This window comes from Puma concolor, chromosome E4 (genome assembly GCF_028749965.1).
Source record: "Puma concolor isolate L17-30 chromosome E4, mPumCon1.1.hap2, whole genome shotgun sequence".
NCBI classification, from domain to species: Eukaryota; Metazoa; Chordata; class Mammalia; order Carnivora; family Felidae; genus Puma; species Puma concolor.
The window spans coordinates 21,936,840-21,956,550 of record NC_141683.1 but is presented as its reverse complement, the minus strand read 5'-3'; the positions used below and the strand labels follow the sequence as shown (position 1 = coordinate 21,956,550).

Sequence of the window (19,711 nt, the reverse complement as noted above, 5' to 3'; positions counted from 1 at the left end):
CCTATTCGAGAACAAACAGGAGAATCTCCCTAAGTTTGTTTCTGGATATGAACAATGGTGATTGCTGTCGTTGTTTGTGGAACCTCCCTGTCAAAGCAGCTGAGCGATTGGCAACACACGGGCGTGGGAATGGCAGAGCGGGGCCGCCAGTATCTATTGCAGTCATTTGCCAGGATAATGTGGGCTTGTCAATTACGCTGTCAGGCAGCAACTTATGTTGAATTTGAAACAGTAAATGTCATACAAAAGCATAAGTGATTTATAGATGAGAGTACAGGAGCACTTAAAATCTGCAATGTAATGAAATGAGATACCAACAGATTGCATGTTTTGTGGTTATTACCACAGAGGGGGGAAAAACCCTCTAGAAAAGAAATAACTATTTGAGAGCAATCAGCTCCGAAGCGCGAACCACTTCCCACCTCACCCCCTCTCCCAATTCTTGGAACATTCAGTCGATCTATCAATCTGACTAACTAATAATGCCTTGGTACTTTACTTTAAGTAACAAAAGCTACAGCACTCAAATCAAAAGTCTGCTCTCCGGTGCACTTTGCAGCCTCACAATACACCATGTGACAAAATGCAAAAGGCCTTGCTAAAGGCAAGGGGAAAAAAAAAAACAAAAATTCAAGGTAGGTCATAAGCTAGAGCTAAACTGACCGTTCACAGGGTGACCTATTTTGAAACAGCCAAGCTTCCATTTGTTTTTTGAGGCTCGCCCTTTGAAACCACATTGTTACATTGAAATGTTTGCTTCTGTTGCTAGATCTGCTTGCAAGAACAAAACAGGTTCCGAGACAAGAAATCTGAAATTGGTCGCACACCGCGCCCTTATCCTCCGTTGCCGGCTCTGCAATTCCATCCTGGAGGCCGCTCTGACCTGTGCTTCCATTACTTCCCATCTGCTGACAGGACTTCAGTCTCTCTCCCACCTCCCTCTCTCCCAGCTCCCCTGTCCATTGCTCTTGGCTTTGTTTTCAGGATCCCGATGGGGATTCTAACCAGTTTCCATAGCTATTTGACCCCCTTGACTCGGCTTCTTGCACTTGGCTTACATATTTTATCCTCCCTGTCCTGTCTACACCTCCATGCTGCCTGAGCTATTTCCTGTCTTGCCCTTTTGCCTTGTAGCCTTCCTATTGTCTCGGCTACCTTTTAAATCTTTACCACTCTTTTTCCTACAGTACTTTTACTGTGGCTCCTTTAATGATATGTTCTCATAACACAGTCCACAAGCTAGCCACCAAACTTTCAATGCAGAAAGCTCACCTCCCCAATGCACAGTCAAAATTTCTGCCCTCCCCTGCCCAGTCTACCTTGACACTTTTACAGGAAGCCAGGATACTTCTGCTCAGGCAGAAACTCATCATCCATAATGAAACGTAATACAGAACAATTCTAAATTATTCCTGCCCACCAGAAAGAGATGCTGTATTCTTTACTTAAAGAGATGGAAACCTGGAGCTTTCATACAAGCGCCAAGTATATTTTCGAGCCACAGATCTCAACAGTAATATTAATTATTGTTACCAAATGAGGGAGCTCCATAGAGGATTTTCTTGAGGAAAGGGAAATGTTGGAGATTCCAACTTTGATTTTTTTTTTATTTTTTTTAATTATTATTTTTTTAATGTTTATTTATTTTGAGACAGAGAGAGACAGAGCATGAACAGGGGAGGGGCAGAGAGAGAGGGAGACACAGAATCCGAAGCAGGTTCCAGGCTCTGAGCTGTCAGCACAGAGCCCGACGCGGGGCTCGAACTCACAGACCATGAGATCATGACCTGAGCCGAAGTCAGATGCTCAACCGAATGAGCCACCCAGGCGCCCCCCAACTTTGATTTTTAATTCTTCCCTTGCCACGGTGATCGCAATATCAGAAGTTTATGAGGTGGGGTAGTCTTTAGCACATCCTTTTTTGTGTGCTTTTATATTGAGATAAACTGACAGACCACCATGTCTGTATATATATCTTACAGTTGAGCCACCATATCTCAGTATATCCTATGTTTTTTTTTTTTTCATTTAAAAAATGTAAGTGGGGTCATTTTCCCTAAGGAAAATGGAAATCTCTTTTTTCAAATGTAAGTGTTCTGTTCTGTTTGACATATACTGCTACATTCCTTGGCATCATCAACAAGGAAAACTGGAATATAAACTCTAGGATTACATATAATGAGCCATTATCTCTCAACTCCTACACTGTGCCCTTATCATAAGGGAGGTTCTGCTGAGAGGCACATTAACTCCTTTATTTATCACTGAAACTCAATCCTGATGTGTTTATATTTAAACATGACTAAGTACAGTGGGGAATGTAAGATTGAAATGGTTCATGACTCCTTGTAGTTTACTTTCTTAAGCAGAATGATATCACACATACAGAAAGAGATAACTACTATGCAAATAAAAAAATGAATAAAGGACATTCACGGATAAGCTCTTCAGCAGAGATAAACATCCTGAATTCTTTCACCAAGAAAATTACCTAAAGTGGGAAGTGAATCTAAAATCAGACATAACAATTCAGACTCCATTCTACCGCTGCTGGCTGGGAAAACCTGGACAAGTTATTTAACTTCTAGGAACTTCTTTTCTTCTCATCTGGTAAAAAGGGATAATTTCTAATCTCTTCAAAATTAAAATGAATTACATAGATAAAAGCCTCAGTATATACTGGTCCCTTTTCCCTCATCCATAGATGCTATTCAAGATTCTCATCAAACTATCCCTCCTAGAGATCACTCTCCAGAATATTGGCCCAGACTGACACCTCCCTAGAACCTTTGCACTTGGCTGTTCCCTGTGCCCAGAAGGCTCATCCCCAAGATCTTCTCCTGGCCAACTCCCCATTGTTCACTTTCAGCCCATTTCTGGCCACCTCAGAGATGTCTCCCATGTTGCACACTCTCTCTATCCCATTACTGTTTTATCATCTTTGTGGCACTTACTGCTACATGAACTCCTCTTATTATCTGTTCATTTCACAATTTATTGATCAGTCTACACACACACACAGAACAATCTTCACGGAAGGAAGGAACCTGAGCACCCAGTTCACTGCCAGATCAATATAGTGTTTATACTCGACCCTGAAAACAATGAAGAGCCAAGTCAGTGAAGACAGTGAGGATTATCATCTCAGATCACACTCTGGCCACGGTGTGAAAAATGGAAGGCTCTGGAAAAGGCAAACTTATGGAGATGGTAAAAAGATCAGTGGTTGCCAGGACTTTGGAGGAAGGAGAGATGAATAGATGGAGCACAGAGGATTTTTAGTATGACAAACTTTCTGTATGATACTATAATGGTGGATACACTGTCATTATCCATTTGTCAAAATCCATAGGATGTACAACACCAAGAGCAAACCCTAACATAAACTACGAACTTTGTATGAAAAGAATGTGTCAGCATTGCTTCATCATTTGTAACAAATGTGCTACTCTAGTGAGGATGTCGATAGGGGGAGAGGGTGTACTTGCGTGGGGGAAGGGAGTATATGGGAACTCTATATTTTCTGTGCAGTTTTGCTGTGAACCTAAAACTGTTTTACAAAATGAAGTCTTTTTTTTTTTTTTTTTTTTTTTTTTTTTTTAATGGATTGAAGAAAGCAAAACTTTAGACAGGGAAATGGGAATAAGACTGGAATAATCTAGGGACACCTGGGTGGCTCAGTCGGTTAAGCATCTGACTCTTGATTTAGGCTCAGGTCATGATCTCACAGTTCATGAGTTCAAACCCTGAATCAGACTCTGTGCTGATGGTACAGAGCCTACTTGGGATTCTCTCTCTCCCCTTCCTCTCTGCCCCTGTCCTACTTGCTCTCTCTCAAAATAAATAAATAAACTTAAAAAAAATTGGAATAATCCAGGTAAGATAGGACAAAGACCTAACCTACAGCTAGACTTCCATACAGGCTAGGGTTTATGTCCTTTTGGTGTGTAAATGTTCCTCTCAAGCCGAACACCTTGACAGGGAAACAATACCAAGAATGCGATCCTTCTGGCATCTAGTATAATGAGTCTATTACCTACACTGATCTATCTCTTTTGCTTTTTTTAGTTAAAATATATACAGGGGCGCCGGGGTGGCGCAGTCGGTTAAGCGTCCGACTTCAGCCAGGTCACGATCTCGCGGTCCGTGAGTTCGAGCCCCGCGTCAGGCTCTGGGCTGATGGCTCAGAGCCTGGAGCCTGTTTCTGATTCTGTGTCTCCCTCTCTCTCTGCCCCTCCCCCGTTCATGCTCTGTCTCTCTCTGTCCCAAAAATAAATAAACGTTGAAAAAAAAAAAAATATATATATATATATATATATATATTAATTTAAACAGCCAGTCCCTATTAATAGGCTCTTAAGCAGTTTATAGTCAACTAAATCCCAAAGATATTTTACATAATAATATACCATCAAAATACATTTTCTCCATCTTCTATTTTCAAAAATCTTTGTTGGTTTCAAGCCAATCTGCTTGGCTATCATGATTGTTTTGATTCCTCATTTATTCAACATAATATCAGGTTCGTCTGTCTCTCGAGTGGGTCACCCACATATTTTATAAGCATGCCTTCTATATTTTTATCCCATTGCAGCAAATGATTCTTTTTAAAAAAATTTTTTTTCCAACGTTTATTTATTTTTGAGAGACAGAGAGAGCCAGATCGTGAGCAGGGGAGGGCCAGAGAGACAGAGGGAGACACAGAATCCGAAGCAGGCTCCAGGCTCCGAGCTGTCAGCACAGAGCCCGACGCGGGGCTCAAACTCACAAACCGTGAGATCATGACCTGAGCCGAAGTCAGATGCTTAACCGACTAAGCCACACAGGCGCCCCTGCAAATGATTCTTTATAAGCAGCCGGAGAGTGGAGGGATATACAAAGCCTAACAGTGCCCTTTACCTCTCATCTCAAGCTATGTTCTATACACTAAATTCCAGGGTAAGCAAGAAGCTGCCACGAATTTCTGTGTTTCTTTATGGAAAACACTTGTGAAAAATTGACGATTGGAAGGCTAAGAGGTCCCGATGGGACAAATCTAGAGAACTTCATCCATTTTTATATAAATGCATTAATCTAATCACTGTCATTGTAGTTGTCGAATCACATTTCTCCATCTGGTCCACAGGCCATCAGGAAAGAACTCCTGGTTCTGGGGGCTGTGTTGAAGCTGGATTGCACGGCTGACTCTGCATGCCTGCCGCACCCTGGCCCCATTCTAGGTGGACACAGCACTGATTAAATCCCTGCCCTCATCAAGCCTACTCTCTAGAGAAGTGACATTCTAGTGGTACCTGAACATTCTAACCTTTGCCATAAACTTCAGGTTATTCTATTTATTAGTCTTTCTTAGAGGATTTTCAGGTCAGGATGCCTTTAAAAGTCTATGCCTCTTCTAGATATTGGTCCTTAATTTCTTACCCCTTCTAGTTTTATACGTGCCCTCTTCAGATTCTGAGCTCAACAGACTAATTCTGAGATGGAGGCATTTACTTGTTTACATGCCTCCCTGTCTGCATACTGCTCCTGACCACAGCTGGGGACAGACGGATTCACTTCCAGTCCTGGCTCTTCCATGTATTGGCTGTTATTTGAGTGAATTACTCAGCTTCTCACAGCCTTTTTTCATCTGCAAAGTATAGATTACCAGACATACTGTAGAGCTCTGTTGTAAAGCGTAAATGAGCTAATGAATATAAAACACTCAGCAAAGTGCCCAGCATGTAGGAATCCCTTAGCATTTATATACACAAAGCCTAATGCTCTTGATTTATGCTCTCGTTGTGAATTTCTGACAATGTCATCAGATCTCTTTTTTTTTTTCTGAAATTTTAAATTTGTGTTCTCACTTAAATGTCCCTTATTGCAGGATATCATGGATTCCTCTAGCCCAGGTAGCCACTGTCTCACCTGTAAGGATGTGGGCTCCAAGAGGACCAGGGGCTCGCTTTTCTATCTTGTCCAAAACAGCATCTCCAGCAACTCGGGTAGTTCCTGGTACATAAAAACGCACGCAAATATTAAATGAAAGAACTGATCCCATTTAGGAAACATGTGCCTGCTCTCCCTTACTCTACTAATACTAACTCAGGGATGACAAGACGCTGTCTCAATTCCCATTAATTATAAATCACTAACCACATTTTCTTGTCTGTCAGAATTAAGTAATGAAAATTCTCCTCATCGATGCTTTGCATTTTGAGTGATGACACTGTCATTTTATTAGACATAGAAATAAACTATGTTCTTCTTGAAAGCTGAACACACACTCAAAACTGTTCTCGTGGCTGTTATGTTACGTTTGCAAAAGACTTCGATGGTTGTTGCCACACAGATATGTTTGAACAAGAAAATATAGGACCATGTTATATATAGTAGTTTTGATCTCTTCCTGACATATGTTAAAATCTAACAGTGATAGTATACTGAGTAAGCATAAGGCCACATAGGCCTACTAGAAGTATGAATAGTATAACTCTACAGATTATTCAGCTGGGAAGTTCTTAAGTGTTTAGTGAGAATCTACTATGTGGACAGCACTATAGAAGTTACCAAAATAGTATCAAAAACACATCTATTCAGGGACGCCTGAGTGGCTCATTTGGTTAAGCGTCTGACTTCAGCTCAGGTCATGATTTCACGGTTTGTGAGTTTAAGCCCCACATCGGGCTCTGTGCTGACAGCTCAGAGCCTGGAGCCTGCTTTGGATTCTGCGTCTTCCTCTCTCTCTCTGCCTCTCTCCCACTTGTGCTCTGTCTCTCTCTTTCTCTCAAAAATAAGTAAAATGTAGGGGCACCTGGGTGGCTCAGTTGGTTGAGCTTCCAACTTCAGCTCAGGTCATGATCTCACGGTTCATGGGTTCAAGCCCCGCATCAGGCTCTGTGCTGACAGCTCGGAGCCTGGAGCCTGCTTCTGATTCTGTGTCTCACTCTCTCTCTCTGCCCCTCCCCTGCTCACACTGTCTCTCTCTGTCTCTCAAAAATAAATAAATGTAAACAAAAAATTTTTTTGAATAAATAAAATGTAAAAAAAAAAAGAAATTTTAAAAACACATCTATTCAAAGAGTAAAACTCTATATTAAAACATACAAATGACACTTCAACTAAATAAATCTGAGAAACCCAGGACTTCCTCTCTTCTTGGATTCCAGTTTTACACCACAGTCTATTCTAAGGTACAGTGACAGTGGTAGGTTTTATAAAAACCTACAATCTACAATCCACACAGTCCAACCCAAACATAAATCTCCTTGGTTCATTTCCATTTTCCTGTGATGAAAAGGAAACACACAAGGTGAATTCTTCAGAAGCAATATTGCAAGCATCACTATCTGAGGGATAAATTGTTAAGAGAATCAGGGGTTGGGAACAGGCTAGCAATGGCCTGAGAGACATTTACGTATCTGCATGTTGATTTTCCCCCTCACCATATAAATGTATCTCTTGGTGATTGTCTATCCTGTAATACATTCAGTAAGTATTCCCTGTTGAATTCCTACTTGAATTTCTCAAGTTCAAGCACAAGGATGCCAGGCAAGACTGTTCAGAGGGCTCTGTGAATGGTCTCTCCTCACCTAGTCTGGTACCAGGCTTATTCCATTCTCATGACTCAGGTTGACCCAAATACAATTAGGAATCAAAATCTACTTGAAAAGTAACTTCCTTGAAAATAGTCCTTAACGAGAGAAAAATCCTAAAACCTCATGTATGTTAAACTTTTAAACAATATTTTACACAGATACACAACTTTTTTCTGTGGGTCTGATTTACAAACTGTTATATTTTAGATGGAGGTAGGAGGAGCTGTTCCCTATTATGTCATGACTGATTTTTTCCTGTATATTATTTCTTTGAGTTACTTAAGTGAATTATCTGTAAGGGATATTTTTGTAAACATTTTCAAAATGTTAAAAATTCCATGTTTGATCACCACAAAACTGGGAGGGGGTGGAATATATACAACATCTCCAGGACCATTAAAAATAACTCCATGTTTGAAACACCATCAAAAAGTATAAGCAGCCTCCTCCATAAAATAAAATCATTGGAAGTAATCATTATTAGGCAAAAGAGTAACAAATGCCATGTAATATGGAATCTACCAGAATTCAGAACATCAAAATGCGACTTGTGTCCCAAATCTTGCCTTCTACTTTGGTAAACGAAGTCTCACTGAATGTAGCCACCCTCTTGTGTACATTCTGTGGCTGCTTTCTCACTACAATGACAGAGATGAGTACATGCCACAGAACCTACATGATACTTGAAGCCAAAAATATTTACTACCCGGCCCTATATGGAAAAAGTTTGCTGACTCTTGATTTAGATTATGTAACTTTCTCTGGTCAAAAAAGAGGACAATGTATTTAGTACCGTTAAAAAATATAATAAATACTAAATTAACTCTTCAGTTATCTCCAAAGCCAAATCAAATTGAAGGACTATAGAGTGTAGGCATAATAGTCTAGCTTTGTAGTTGTAAAAAGACCTCAACAAACTCACCAATTAACAATTATAGTTGATATTTGCTGTGTTCCTACCATTGTTCCAGGTACTCTGATAGCCACCTTAAATACATCAGTTGTAATTTTCAAAGCAACCCTCCAGGTAATTATTAGATATATCCATTTTACATACAAGGAAGTTGAAACAAAGAGAATTTTCTGAAGGCCACATAGATCAGGCCAGCTCCAAAGCCTGCATTCCAGGTGTCTCCTAGGCATTTTAAAGAACTTATCAGGAACATCTTTTATAAGCAACGCTAAGCATGAGTTAATATCACAAATATCTCCAACATGCTTCTACACCCTGCACTGAGAAAATGCTAATATGAAAAAGTATTTCTGGAGACTTCCAATTAAAAGCCGAGGAGCAGGATCATTTCTGCTCCACTCTCTTCTTTGAAACCAGCTGAAAAATGAGACACAGAATGAAATACAATAAGTAGAAATAAGACACAACTCCACACCATAATTAATTAAGAAGAGGCACCAGATGCAATGAAACCTAATTTATATCCAGGTAGAACATTAAGAGTGGACATAAGAAGTTGTTGTCAAATAGTCCATGATTTATTTATTTGTTAATCTGCTCAATTTGTTTTTTTTTCAAGTCTTTGCAGAGATGGGCTCATTTCCCCACGATCTAATCAACTGAGTGTATCAGGCTACATGACTGTTGGCAATGACATTAAAACCCCGTTAAGAAATACACTAGCTGATCTTATCAGTGTGTCATAATTCCCTTCCATATTCAGTTCTTCCTAACTTTTCTCTCTCCTTAAACCCTCACTTCTTTCAGTAGCTAATCTTGCCTCTTACTTTGATTGTATAAAACAAGACCAGTTGGAATAAACAACTACTTTCATCCTCTTTATTAAAATTTTTGCTATTATATGAAAATCACTAGGTTGCCATGTGTTGGGTACTCTCATCACTGTTGAACTAGTCTGTTCTCATACTAGCAGTACTTTACTGAGGTAAAATTTACATGCAGTGAAATGTGCAAATGTTCCATGAATTTCGATGAATGTGTACACTCATATAACCATCATCCAGATAAAGAGCTAGAAAAATTCCATCACCTGGAAGTTCTCTCACGCCCCCTTTCCAGACAAATTACTCCCATACCTTGAGGCAAAAACTACTCTCATTTCTATCATCATAGATTCATTTTGTCTATTCCAGAACTTCATTTGAATGAAATCATTCAGTGTATACTCTTTTGTCTGACTTATTTAGCTCAACATGTTATGAGATTCATCTATGAAGATTTCACGCGTTTATGCTGCATGTATAAGCAGCTCATTTATTTTTATTATTATAGATATAACATAGTTTATCCATTCTCCTTTTGATGAGAATTTGGACTATTACCAACACAGCTAATATGAATATTCTTGTGACTCTTTTTGTGAACATATGCATTCCTTTTTCTTGGGTAAACACCTAGAAGTGGAATTGCTACATGGTGAAGGAGGTATTTAACTTTATTAGAAACGGGAAAACAAAGTTGCCAACGTGATTAATATAATGGCTATTCTTTACACATACCACATACAAATTTCTGAGTTCTGCACCATGACCCATTCTCCCCTCAGTTCCCAGAATGCCCTTTCAGAGTTGACTTCTATCATCCTGTTAGATGCAACTCATTGGCCTCATCTACCATGAAGTTTTTCTACCTCAACTCCTATCCTAAACAGCCAAAATTCTTTATTTTTTTCCTGCTCTAGTCTCTCTTAGTATGTTTTGTTACTTCTAGGGCTTTTTTCACTCAGCTTTTTCTGTATCACATCTTATGAAAGCAAGATTATTCTGTATACTGCTGCATTCCTCGGGCCTAGCTCACAGACAATGCTAATCACACAGCAAGTACAGGCTAAAGATTTGTTGAATGAGTAAATGATTGTTTTCATCTATATTTTTAATCTTTTTCCTAAGATTATAAACTCCTTGGTGGCATAAACCACGTTTTGTTTCTATAACACCCAGAATTCCCTGCACTAAAATAATTGAACAAATATCTGATATGAGCTTATAACAGTTTATTAAAAATTCAAGGAAATTATAATTAAGTTAGATTTAGTGGATATGCAAAATAATCAGTGGATTTAAATCTTATCACATGGTTCTAATAATTTGAGTTTCTCATTTGATTGAAAAACCTACCTTTTGTTGTAATATAAGGTGAAAGTGGAAGCATATAAATACTCTCCCTCAAATCTTTATTTCAAATCAGAACTAATTTCACAGTGTTTTCAAAATACATATGAATGCAAATGTATTCATAAAGATTCTTAAATATTAATCAAGGGCACTTATGCATTTGGTTACTCCAACTGATCCTCATTTGATAGGAAATTTAATTTTTTGAAAGAGCTGTTGTATTACAACTCAATTATTTCCTAGGACACAGTTGTATTAATGTTCTTAATTTTAAATCGCCATTTATTAAATGACAACAATAAAATTAATGTATAATTGAGTGAAAGCTTCTAGCTTTTAAAATAAAATATTTCTTTCAAGAGAATCTTATAGGGTTATTTAAACTCATGAAGTGAATACTTATTTTAGAAGGAAGAAGGAAAAAATAAAAATCTCTGAAGTGTTGCTCCATTATCTAGAATATCCATTCACCTCCTGAACTCAGGAGAATACTTCAGGATTCTGCTAGATAAAACTGGTTATTAGATGTCTTCTGATATTTTATCTTCTATTCCAACACTTAGCTCTTATGAGAAATGTCATAACACAAAATGCATTTTAGTGTCAGTGGAAATTTAAAAGGAACTGTGGACATGACATTGAATTCCAATATTTTATTTAACTAGTCTGGGAGGAGAATTTTCAAGCAGCAAGGGTATAAAAAGAAAAAAAATGAAATTAAAAAAAAGCAATGCATAGCAACTTTTCTTGATAAGAGAAAAATGCAAAACACAGACAACTAAACCTTTGGTAGTTGCTTTCACAAAAATAATATCTTAAGAATTGAAAAGACTTGTTTACTAAAGATTTCCTGGGGCAGGTTGCATGTTTGGTCTGATGCTTTAAAAAGTTTGTTGTCATCATTTAAGCCAGGAGTTTCCAAACTTTTCTGTAAAAGACCAGATAGTAAATAGTTTGTTGCTTTGCAGGCCATATGGTCTCTGTTGTAACTGCACAACTCCTCCTTTATAGCTCAAAAACAGTTACAGACAATATGTAAAAAAAATGGGCATGGCTGTGTTTCAGGAAAACTTTACTTGCAAAAAGAGGCAGCAGGCTAGATTTGGTCTATAGACTGTAGTTTGCTGACCCCTGATTTACACAATACAAGAAAAATAAAATCCAATAGATTTTTCCCTTCAGTTGAAACCAATGCTCTCTCTTAGCATTGTACAACATCTTAATGATAAACAAGGTCCAAGTATACATCACTCAAGAGAGATGATTTTACATTATCCTTTTTATCACTACACTCCTGGGCATTCTGAGACCTGCCCTTCTAAGGAGAAGTTAGCAGTCACTATCACTTAGTTTAAGACTTTGTCTATGCTATGACACTGGAAATTTCCAACCATCTGATTGGGTTTCTTCAGCATCTAAATGATAAACTCAATATTTCTTTTTTTGTGTGTATATATTGTCATCTTCTAGACAAGTTAAAAAATATATATATAGATATATATAGATTTGTGTGTGTGTGTGTATATATATATATATATATATACACATATACATATATATATATAGAGAGAGAGAGAGAGAGAGGTTGAGAGAGAGAGAGAGAGAGACAAAGTTCTACTCAAAAATTTTAACATCAACCAACCAAAAGACCTTGGGTGCCAGAGCAGAGTCCTAGAGTCTTCCTGTTGTATCAGCTGTTAATCTGTTAGTTTCTGATCACAGGGAAGTTCCAGGAGACTGTGGGGAGGGTTGGGAATGGATGGGGTTTGTGAGGTGGGGGCACACATGGGACTCAGGGGAGCAGCTGTATTTCACTATGGTAAGTGTTTGCCAGCTACACATTACTTGCAAATCTATTTTGAGCTGCCAGTGGGCAATGGTGCAAATAAAATATATCTCACAGAACCACATACCTCTTCAAATTGGAGCCATGTTTGAGCCGTCATCTCCTACCTCTAATCAGTCACAGATATTATCATTTCTTTGTTCAGTTCAGTTTGTTGCACTTGGTGTCTCACTGTTTTGTGTTAGTTTTAGCTTCCCAATTGGATTATAATGTACTTAAAGGCTGGTACATCCACAGTGCTTAAATCAGTGCCAGGCAAATGAACTTCAAAACCTTGGGTCATTTGATTAAAGAAAAAAAATCCACAGAACTGGGGCGCCTGGGTGACTCAGTTAAGTATTCAACTCTTGATTTTGGTTTAGGTCATGATCTCACAGTTCGTAGGATTGAGCCCTGCATCAGGCTCTGTACTAACAGCACAGAGCCTGCTTGGGATTCCCTTTCTTCTTTTCTCTGCCCTTCCCTCTCTCAAAATAAATAAATAAACTTCCAAAAAAAAATCCACAGAACTATATTATAAATATATACATATCTCCTAGGTAATTTATAAGGAATATAACACTTATCAGCTGTTTGTATTGATATTTTTATCTTAATTTGACACTATTTTATTCAAAAATATAGCTAGAGTTCAGACCAAAAAATACTTTTCATGAAAATAAAGAATTCCAGTTTTATTTTTAAGTAAACTCTTTAACTCAACAGATAGTAACAATTCCTGAAGATCACTTCAGCCCATTTGCTCTTTTAATAATTCCCATTACTATACACCTTAACTAAAATGGTTATACCATGGAGAAAAAAAAGCCTTTGCCTAATGTATTCTTAAATTTTTTTAATGTCTTTTTATTTTTGAGAGAGAGATAGAGAGAGTACAAGCACATGAGTCGGGGAGGGGCAGAGAGAGAGGGAGACACAGGATCCAAAACAGACTCCAGGCTCTGAGCTGTCAGTGCAGAGCCTGATGCAGGGCTCGAACCCATGAACTGGGAGATCATGACCTGAACTGAAGTCGGACGTTTAACCTACTGAGCCTCCCAGACGCCTCTGCATGATGTATTTTTAAATGCAATAAAGGACTTCTAATTTCAGTTCCAACATGAAAAGAGTTTGGAAACTATCACTTCTGTCTTTACAAGAGAAAAAGCTGAACAAACTGCAGATCACTTTTCTTAAATCAATTGAAGAAATGAGGTAACAGGGAATGATCATCCTGAAATCTGAAGACACAGGCAAATATAGAGAATAACAATCAACACCAGCTTACCTGGAACAAAAGCCACTGGAGCCATAAACTGATAAGAAAACTTAATTGGTAATTTTGACCAATTGCTGGAGGAAGAGTGTGGATTAGGTTTATGAGCGACAAATTTGTGGGGGCCCAGTGTTTTGTGGGTTTTACTTCCAGGAACTCAACAGATTCTCATAGTGAAAGTCTTAAGGAAAAAATCCTATTATTTCAGGCAGGGGCAGGGGGAAAGTATCCATTTTAATAAATCCAGAATATTCTGCATAGCAAAGGCTTTCTATTCAAGAGAAACTACTTTATCAGAGCTTCATCTATCTGGGAGCCTTATTTTCCAATTTCACCTAAAGGGAGAAAAAAAACGCTAAGAAACACCTATGAAGGTCACAGCCCAGAAACTTAGGCACACTAAAAGATTGAGATTTAATCATAAGATTAAAAACATTTCTCCTCCTACCCACCTTATCATCACATCAGCAGGGCTCTAGTATAATAATAGTGAATTTCAATTGATATGGCTACAAGACAGACTCTATCTGAGAAACAGTTCTTAGGGAAACCCAAAGACAACAGAGGAAGAAAACCATAAGGGCACTACCAGAAACTATAGCTATAGCAAACATCTAACATACTCCAGCTCCTAGCCAGAGTAACATAAAACTCCATGTGCGAGGCCTATTTATCTCAGCTTCTATTAACCTGACACATTAAGTGTGGCTTTCATCAAAAAATTACAACACATGTTAAAAGTCTAAAAAATATATATGAAGAGACAAAACAAGCATCCAAATAAGATTTGAATATGGCACAGATTTTTGAATAATCAGCAATATAATTTCCTGTGATTAATATGTTAAGGCTCTAATGGAAAAAAAGTAAACAAAATGCAAAAATAGAATGGTAATGTAGCAGAGAGAGAGATGGAAACTCTAAGAAAGAATCAAAAGCAAATTCTAGAAGTCACAAGCCCTGCAACAGAAATGAAGAATGTCGCTGATGGGCTTATCAGTAAACTGGACATGGCCAAGGAAAGAATAAGTGAACTTGAAGATATGTCAATAGAAACTTCCATCTGTTTAATAGAAACTTCCTATTCAGTTCAACTTGAACTGACACATAAAGAGAAAGAATTTTTTTAAATTTTTTTTTCAACGTTTTTAATTTTTATTTTTGGGACAGAGAGAGACAGAGCATGAATGGGGGAGGGGCAGAGAGAGAGGGAGACACAGAATCGGAAACAGGCTCCAGGCTCTGAGCCATCAGCCCAGAGCCCGACGCGGGGCTCGAACCCACGGACCGCGAGATCGTGACCTGGCTGAAGTCGGACGCTTAACCGACTGCGCCACCCAGGCGCCCAGAGAAAGAATTTTTTTAAAAAGAATATAATTTTCAAATAGTGTGGGACAATTAGAAAAGTTATAGCATATGTGTAATGGGAACATCATAAGGAAAAGAAAAAGAGAATGGGTCAGAAGAAATATTTAAAGTAATAATAGCTGAAAATTTTCTAATATTAATAACAAACACCAAACCACAAATCCAAGAAGCTGGGAGAATAGCAAGCAGGATAAATAGCAAAAACTCTACATGTGGGTATAAAAATTCAAATCACAGAACGACAAAGCAGAGAAAATCTTGAAAGAAACCAGTAAAACAAAACTCCTTATCTATGAAGGTATAAAGATAGGAATTACATCAAACTTCTCCTCAGAAATCATGCAAGCATGAAATCAATAGAATGAAATATTTAAAGTAGGAAAAGAAGAGAACCATCAAACTATAATTTTACCAGCAAAATTATCCTTCAAAAGCAAATGATAATGTAATTTTTTTAATGTTTATTTTTGGGAGAGACAGAGTGCTAGTGGGGAAGGAACAGTGAGAGAGGGAGACACAGAATCCAAAGCAGGCTCCAGGATCCAAGCTGTCAGCACAGAGCCTGATGCGGGGCTTGAACTCACTCACTGTGATATTATGACGTGAGCCGAAGTCAGACACCCAACCGACTGAGCCACCCAGGCACCCCATAAAGTGAATGATAGTGTAAATCAAGACCACAAGGATATATCACCTCACAACAATTGGAATGGCTATCATGAAAAAGACAAGAAATAACAAGTGTTGGTGAGGATTCAGAGAAAGGGGAACCCTCATGCACTGTTGGTAGAAATGTAAACTGATGCAGCCATTATGGAAGTCAGTGTGGATGTTCCTCAAAAAATTGAAAATAGAACTACAATATAATCCAGCAATTCCACTTACCAAGAGAAACAAAAACACTAACTTGAAAAGATACCTGCACTCCCATGTTCACTGCAACATTATTTATATATAGCAAAGATATATACAATCGTGTATTATTCAGCCATTGAAAAAAAGAAAAGAGGGGTGCCTGGGTGGTTCAGTAGGTTGAGCATCCGACTTCAGCTCAGGTCATGATCTTACTGTTTGTGAGTTGGAGCCCCACGTCAGGCTCTGTGCTGACAGCTCAGAGCCTGGAACTTGCTTCCCATTCTGTGTCTCCCTCTCTCTGTGCTCCTCCTCCACTCATGCTCTGTCTCTTTCTGTCTCTCAAAAATAAATAAATGTTTAAAAAAAGAAAAGAAATCTTGCCATTTGCAACAACATGAATGGATCTTGAGGGCATTATGCTAAGTGAAATAAGTTGGACAGAGAAAGACAAATACCATCTGATCATACTTATGTGTAGATTTAAAAAAACAAGCTCATAGATACGAAGAACAGATTGGTGCTTGCTGAAGTGGAGGCGAAGGGTAGACGACACAGGTGAAGGTGATCAAAAGGTACAAACTTCCAGTTATATAATAGGTAAGTCGTGGGGATGCCATGCACAGCGTGGCAAGTGGAATTAATAATACTGCATTGCATATTTGAAAGTTGCTAAAATCGTAAACGTTCTTAATCATAAGAAAAAACATTCTGTTAACTATGTCTGGAGATGGATGTTCGCTGGGGGAAAAAAAGTGAATAATTACACCATATCAGAAAAACAAAAACTGAACTTGCTGCCAGTAGACCCGCCTTGTGAGAAATAGTAAAAGAAATTCTTCAGAGAAAAAGTAAAGGATGGAGGTCGGAAACTCAAATCTCCATAAAGAAAGGAAGCAGAAATAAATAAAGATTGCTTTCAAGTTTGGGCAATTATGAACAAAGCCGCTATAAACATCCATGTGCAGATTTTCAGGTGGAAATATTTTTGACTTCTCTGCGTAAATAACAGAGAACACGGTTGCTGGATAAAAGTATGTTTAGTTTTGTAAGAAACCACCAAACACTCTCCCAAAGTGGCTGTACTATTTTGCATCCCCACCAGTATTTTAGGCTCCAGTAAAATAGTTTCTCTTGACAGCAAGATTTATTAAGAAAAGAATGCATGTTTCAAAATGATTACTTTTCTCCTCCCTCTGAAACAGAATAGGACTTTTCTCCAATCTTCACTGAGAGAACTTGGTCAGGCTCCTGGAAATAAAATTTATAAAAATATGGGGTCTTCCTAAGACTGGAGGTTTTAATTCTCAGACCTGTCCACACTAAGCCTCCAGGGATTCATCAGTTTCAGTTCAGATTTCCTATTCCAACACTGGTTCCCATGAAAGCTTCTGCTCATGGGTTTCTGCTTCAGTAAGTGTGACTATCTACTTTTCTGCCTCTGCCATTTAGGGGGCAATGGTTTGTCCTGTGACCTCAATTTTCTGACAGATGTAAGAAGAGATGCTGATTTTTCATTCTATCCAGACTCTTACTTGTTAGGATAGAGTGATGACTTCCAAAGTCCTTCTACACCAGACCAGAAACCAGTGTCAAAGCAAAACTGTGCTGGACACTTATTCAAGGCAGCAGGACAGATGCTATTCAGACTACTACAGTAGAGGAGACTCCATATAAACTGAGCTCTACTCTAAGGCAAAGGTGCCTGAGGGAACAAAAAAGGGCATGTAGGGTCTTGAAAAGGGAGGAACAAAAGAGGGACAAGGGGGTAGATGGAAAATTACAGAATGGGGGGTAAGTGGAGAACTAATGAAAATGGTTGGTAAGGTAGGTGGAGAGAATGGGCACATTGTGGTTTGGCAGCATTGTGTTTTCTTAAGCAAAACTCAGCACGGGAGTTGGGGTCATCATTAGGAACAGAGTCTAGTGCAGGTGGAACCCAGGTTAAAATTTGGTCAAATCTCTCAGCACAGTGTTGGGCAAGTCCTTTGTGCCATGTCAGAGTTCACAGTTCACACCAGTCTTTCCTCCTTTTGTAGGTTTAGCCAAAAATCTAAAACTGCTAAGTGTACAATCACTTTATAGCTGCTTATCTGGCACATGCAATAAAACTTTAAAACCTTAAAGAAAATTGACTTTTAAAGTATGATAGCCTATTTGATCTGTTAAATAGTAACCAAATGCGTATGTAATTTACCAGTTTTATTGAAACTCTCCAGGACATTGTATATCTGCCCATACTTTACCCTTTGAAACAGTCCTTTTTGTCTTTCTACTGGTTTCCTTTTTAAGACTTAAACTGTGCTGTGTAGTAGCAAATATATGTGTTTGAGAAATTTGTTTTAACAAGTATCTAATCTTTTCATATCTACAACCACTAATGATTTGAAACTATCTCAGTTTAATTTTTTTTTTAATGTTTATTTATTTTTGATAGAGAGAAAGACAGAGCATGAGCGGGGGAGGGCCAGAGAGAGAGGAAGGGAGACACAGAATCCGAAGCAGGCTCCAGGCTCTGAGCTGTCAGCCCAGAGCCCGACACGGGGCTCAAACTCACAGACTGCGCGAGATCACAACCTGAGCCGAAGTCGGACGCTCAACTGACTGAGCCACCCAGGCGCCCTGACCTATCTCAGTTTTAACTCAACTGCCTTCAGAAAAGAAAAACTCAATTTTTCTGTGAAACAATGTTAAAAAAGTTAGCACTTTATCTTGCTTTGTTAATAAGAATGATTCATAAACACTAAATATTGACTGCTCCATAAAGACTTAACTCTTGATAAATAATGTTTCTTCTCAAAGCAACTAGGAGAATAAAATGAATATAATCCAAATTAAAAATAAGTTCAGGGGCGCCTGGGTGGCGCAGTCGGTTAAGCGTCCGACTTCAGCCAGGTCACGATCTCGCGGTCCGGGAGTTCGAGCCCCGCGTCGGGCTCTGGGCTGATGGCTCAGAGCCTGGAGCCTGTTTCCGATTCTGTGTCTCCCTCTCTCTCTGCCCCTCCCCCATTCATGCTCTGTCTCCCTCTGTCTCAAAAATAAAATAAAAGGTTAAAAAAAAATTAAAAAAAAAAAAATAAGTTCACAGTTCATTCAGTTTGCCAGTACATGTCTACAATACTTCATTGAAAAGCCACAGGGCCAGATGCACAAGAGAATTCAGAATTTTTTGGATTTTAGAGAAGTAATATGGTATGTACACAATTTATTATGTAACACCCACAATGGAGTTTGGAAAAGGACCACAGAATTAAACTCATTTTGCTACAAAATATATGAATATTCACACTGAATGTGATAAATAAAAACATACATAATCTCATGTCAGGTCAGGTCAGATTCTATATTCAAATGCATTTTTTTTAGTTTAATTATTTTGAGAGAGAGAGAGAGAGAGAGAGAGAGGGGAGGGGCAGAGAGAGAGAGGGAAAGAATCCCAAGCCGACTGCGCTGCCAGCATGGGGCTCAAACTCACAAACCCTGAGATCATAACCTGAATGGAAATCAAGAGTAAGAAGCTTGACTGACTGAGCCAGCCAGGCACTTCTATATCCAAATGCATTGTGATGCCAGACTTATTTTTAAAAATATCACTTTACAGAGAATTTTATTTTATTTTTGAATTTATTAGTTTTTAAGTAATCTCTGCACCCAATGTGGGGTCTGAACTCAAAACCTCAAGAACAAGAGTCATAGCCTCTACTGACTGAACCAGGCACCCCTACA

General features: G+C 38.5%; 1 long non-coding RNA gene across 9 annotated transcripts in view; it reads right to left on the bottom strand.

Moving 5' to 3' along the window:
* The window catches only part of LOC147572492 (uncharacterized), a 165,512-nt gene that overhangs the window by 133,693 nt on the left and 12,108 nt on the right, over positions 1–19,711 (bottom strand). For 8 of the 9 annotated variants that reach the window (XR_015246101.1, XR_015246104.1, XR_015246096.1 and 5 more), the window contains exon 2: positions 5,908–5,991. This is a non-coding gene — a long non-coding RNA (uncharacterized LOC147572492). Of the gene's footprint in view, positions 1–5,907; positions 5,992–6,793; positions 6,956–19,711 lie in introns of those variants that run through there. The other variant, XR_015246100.1, reaches the window with a different exon arrangement.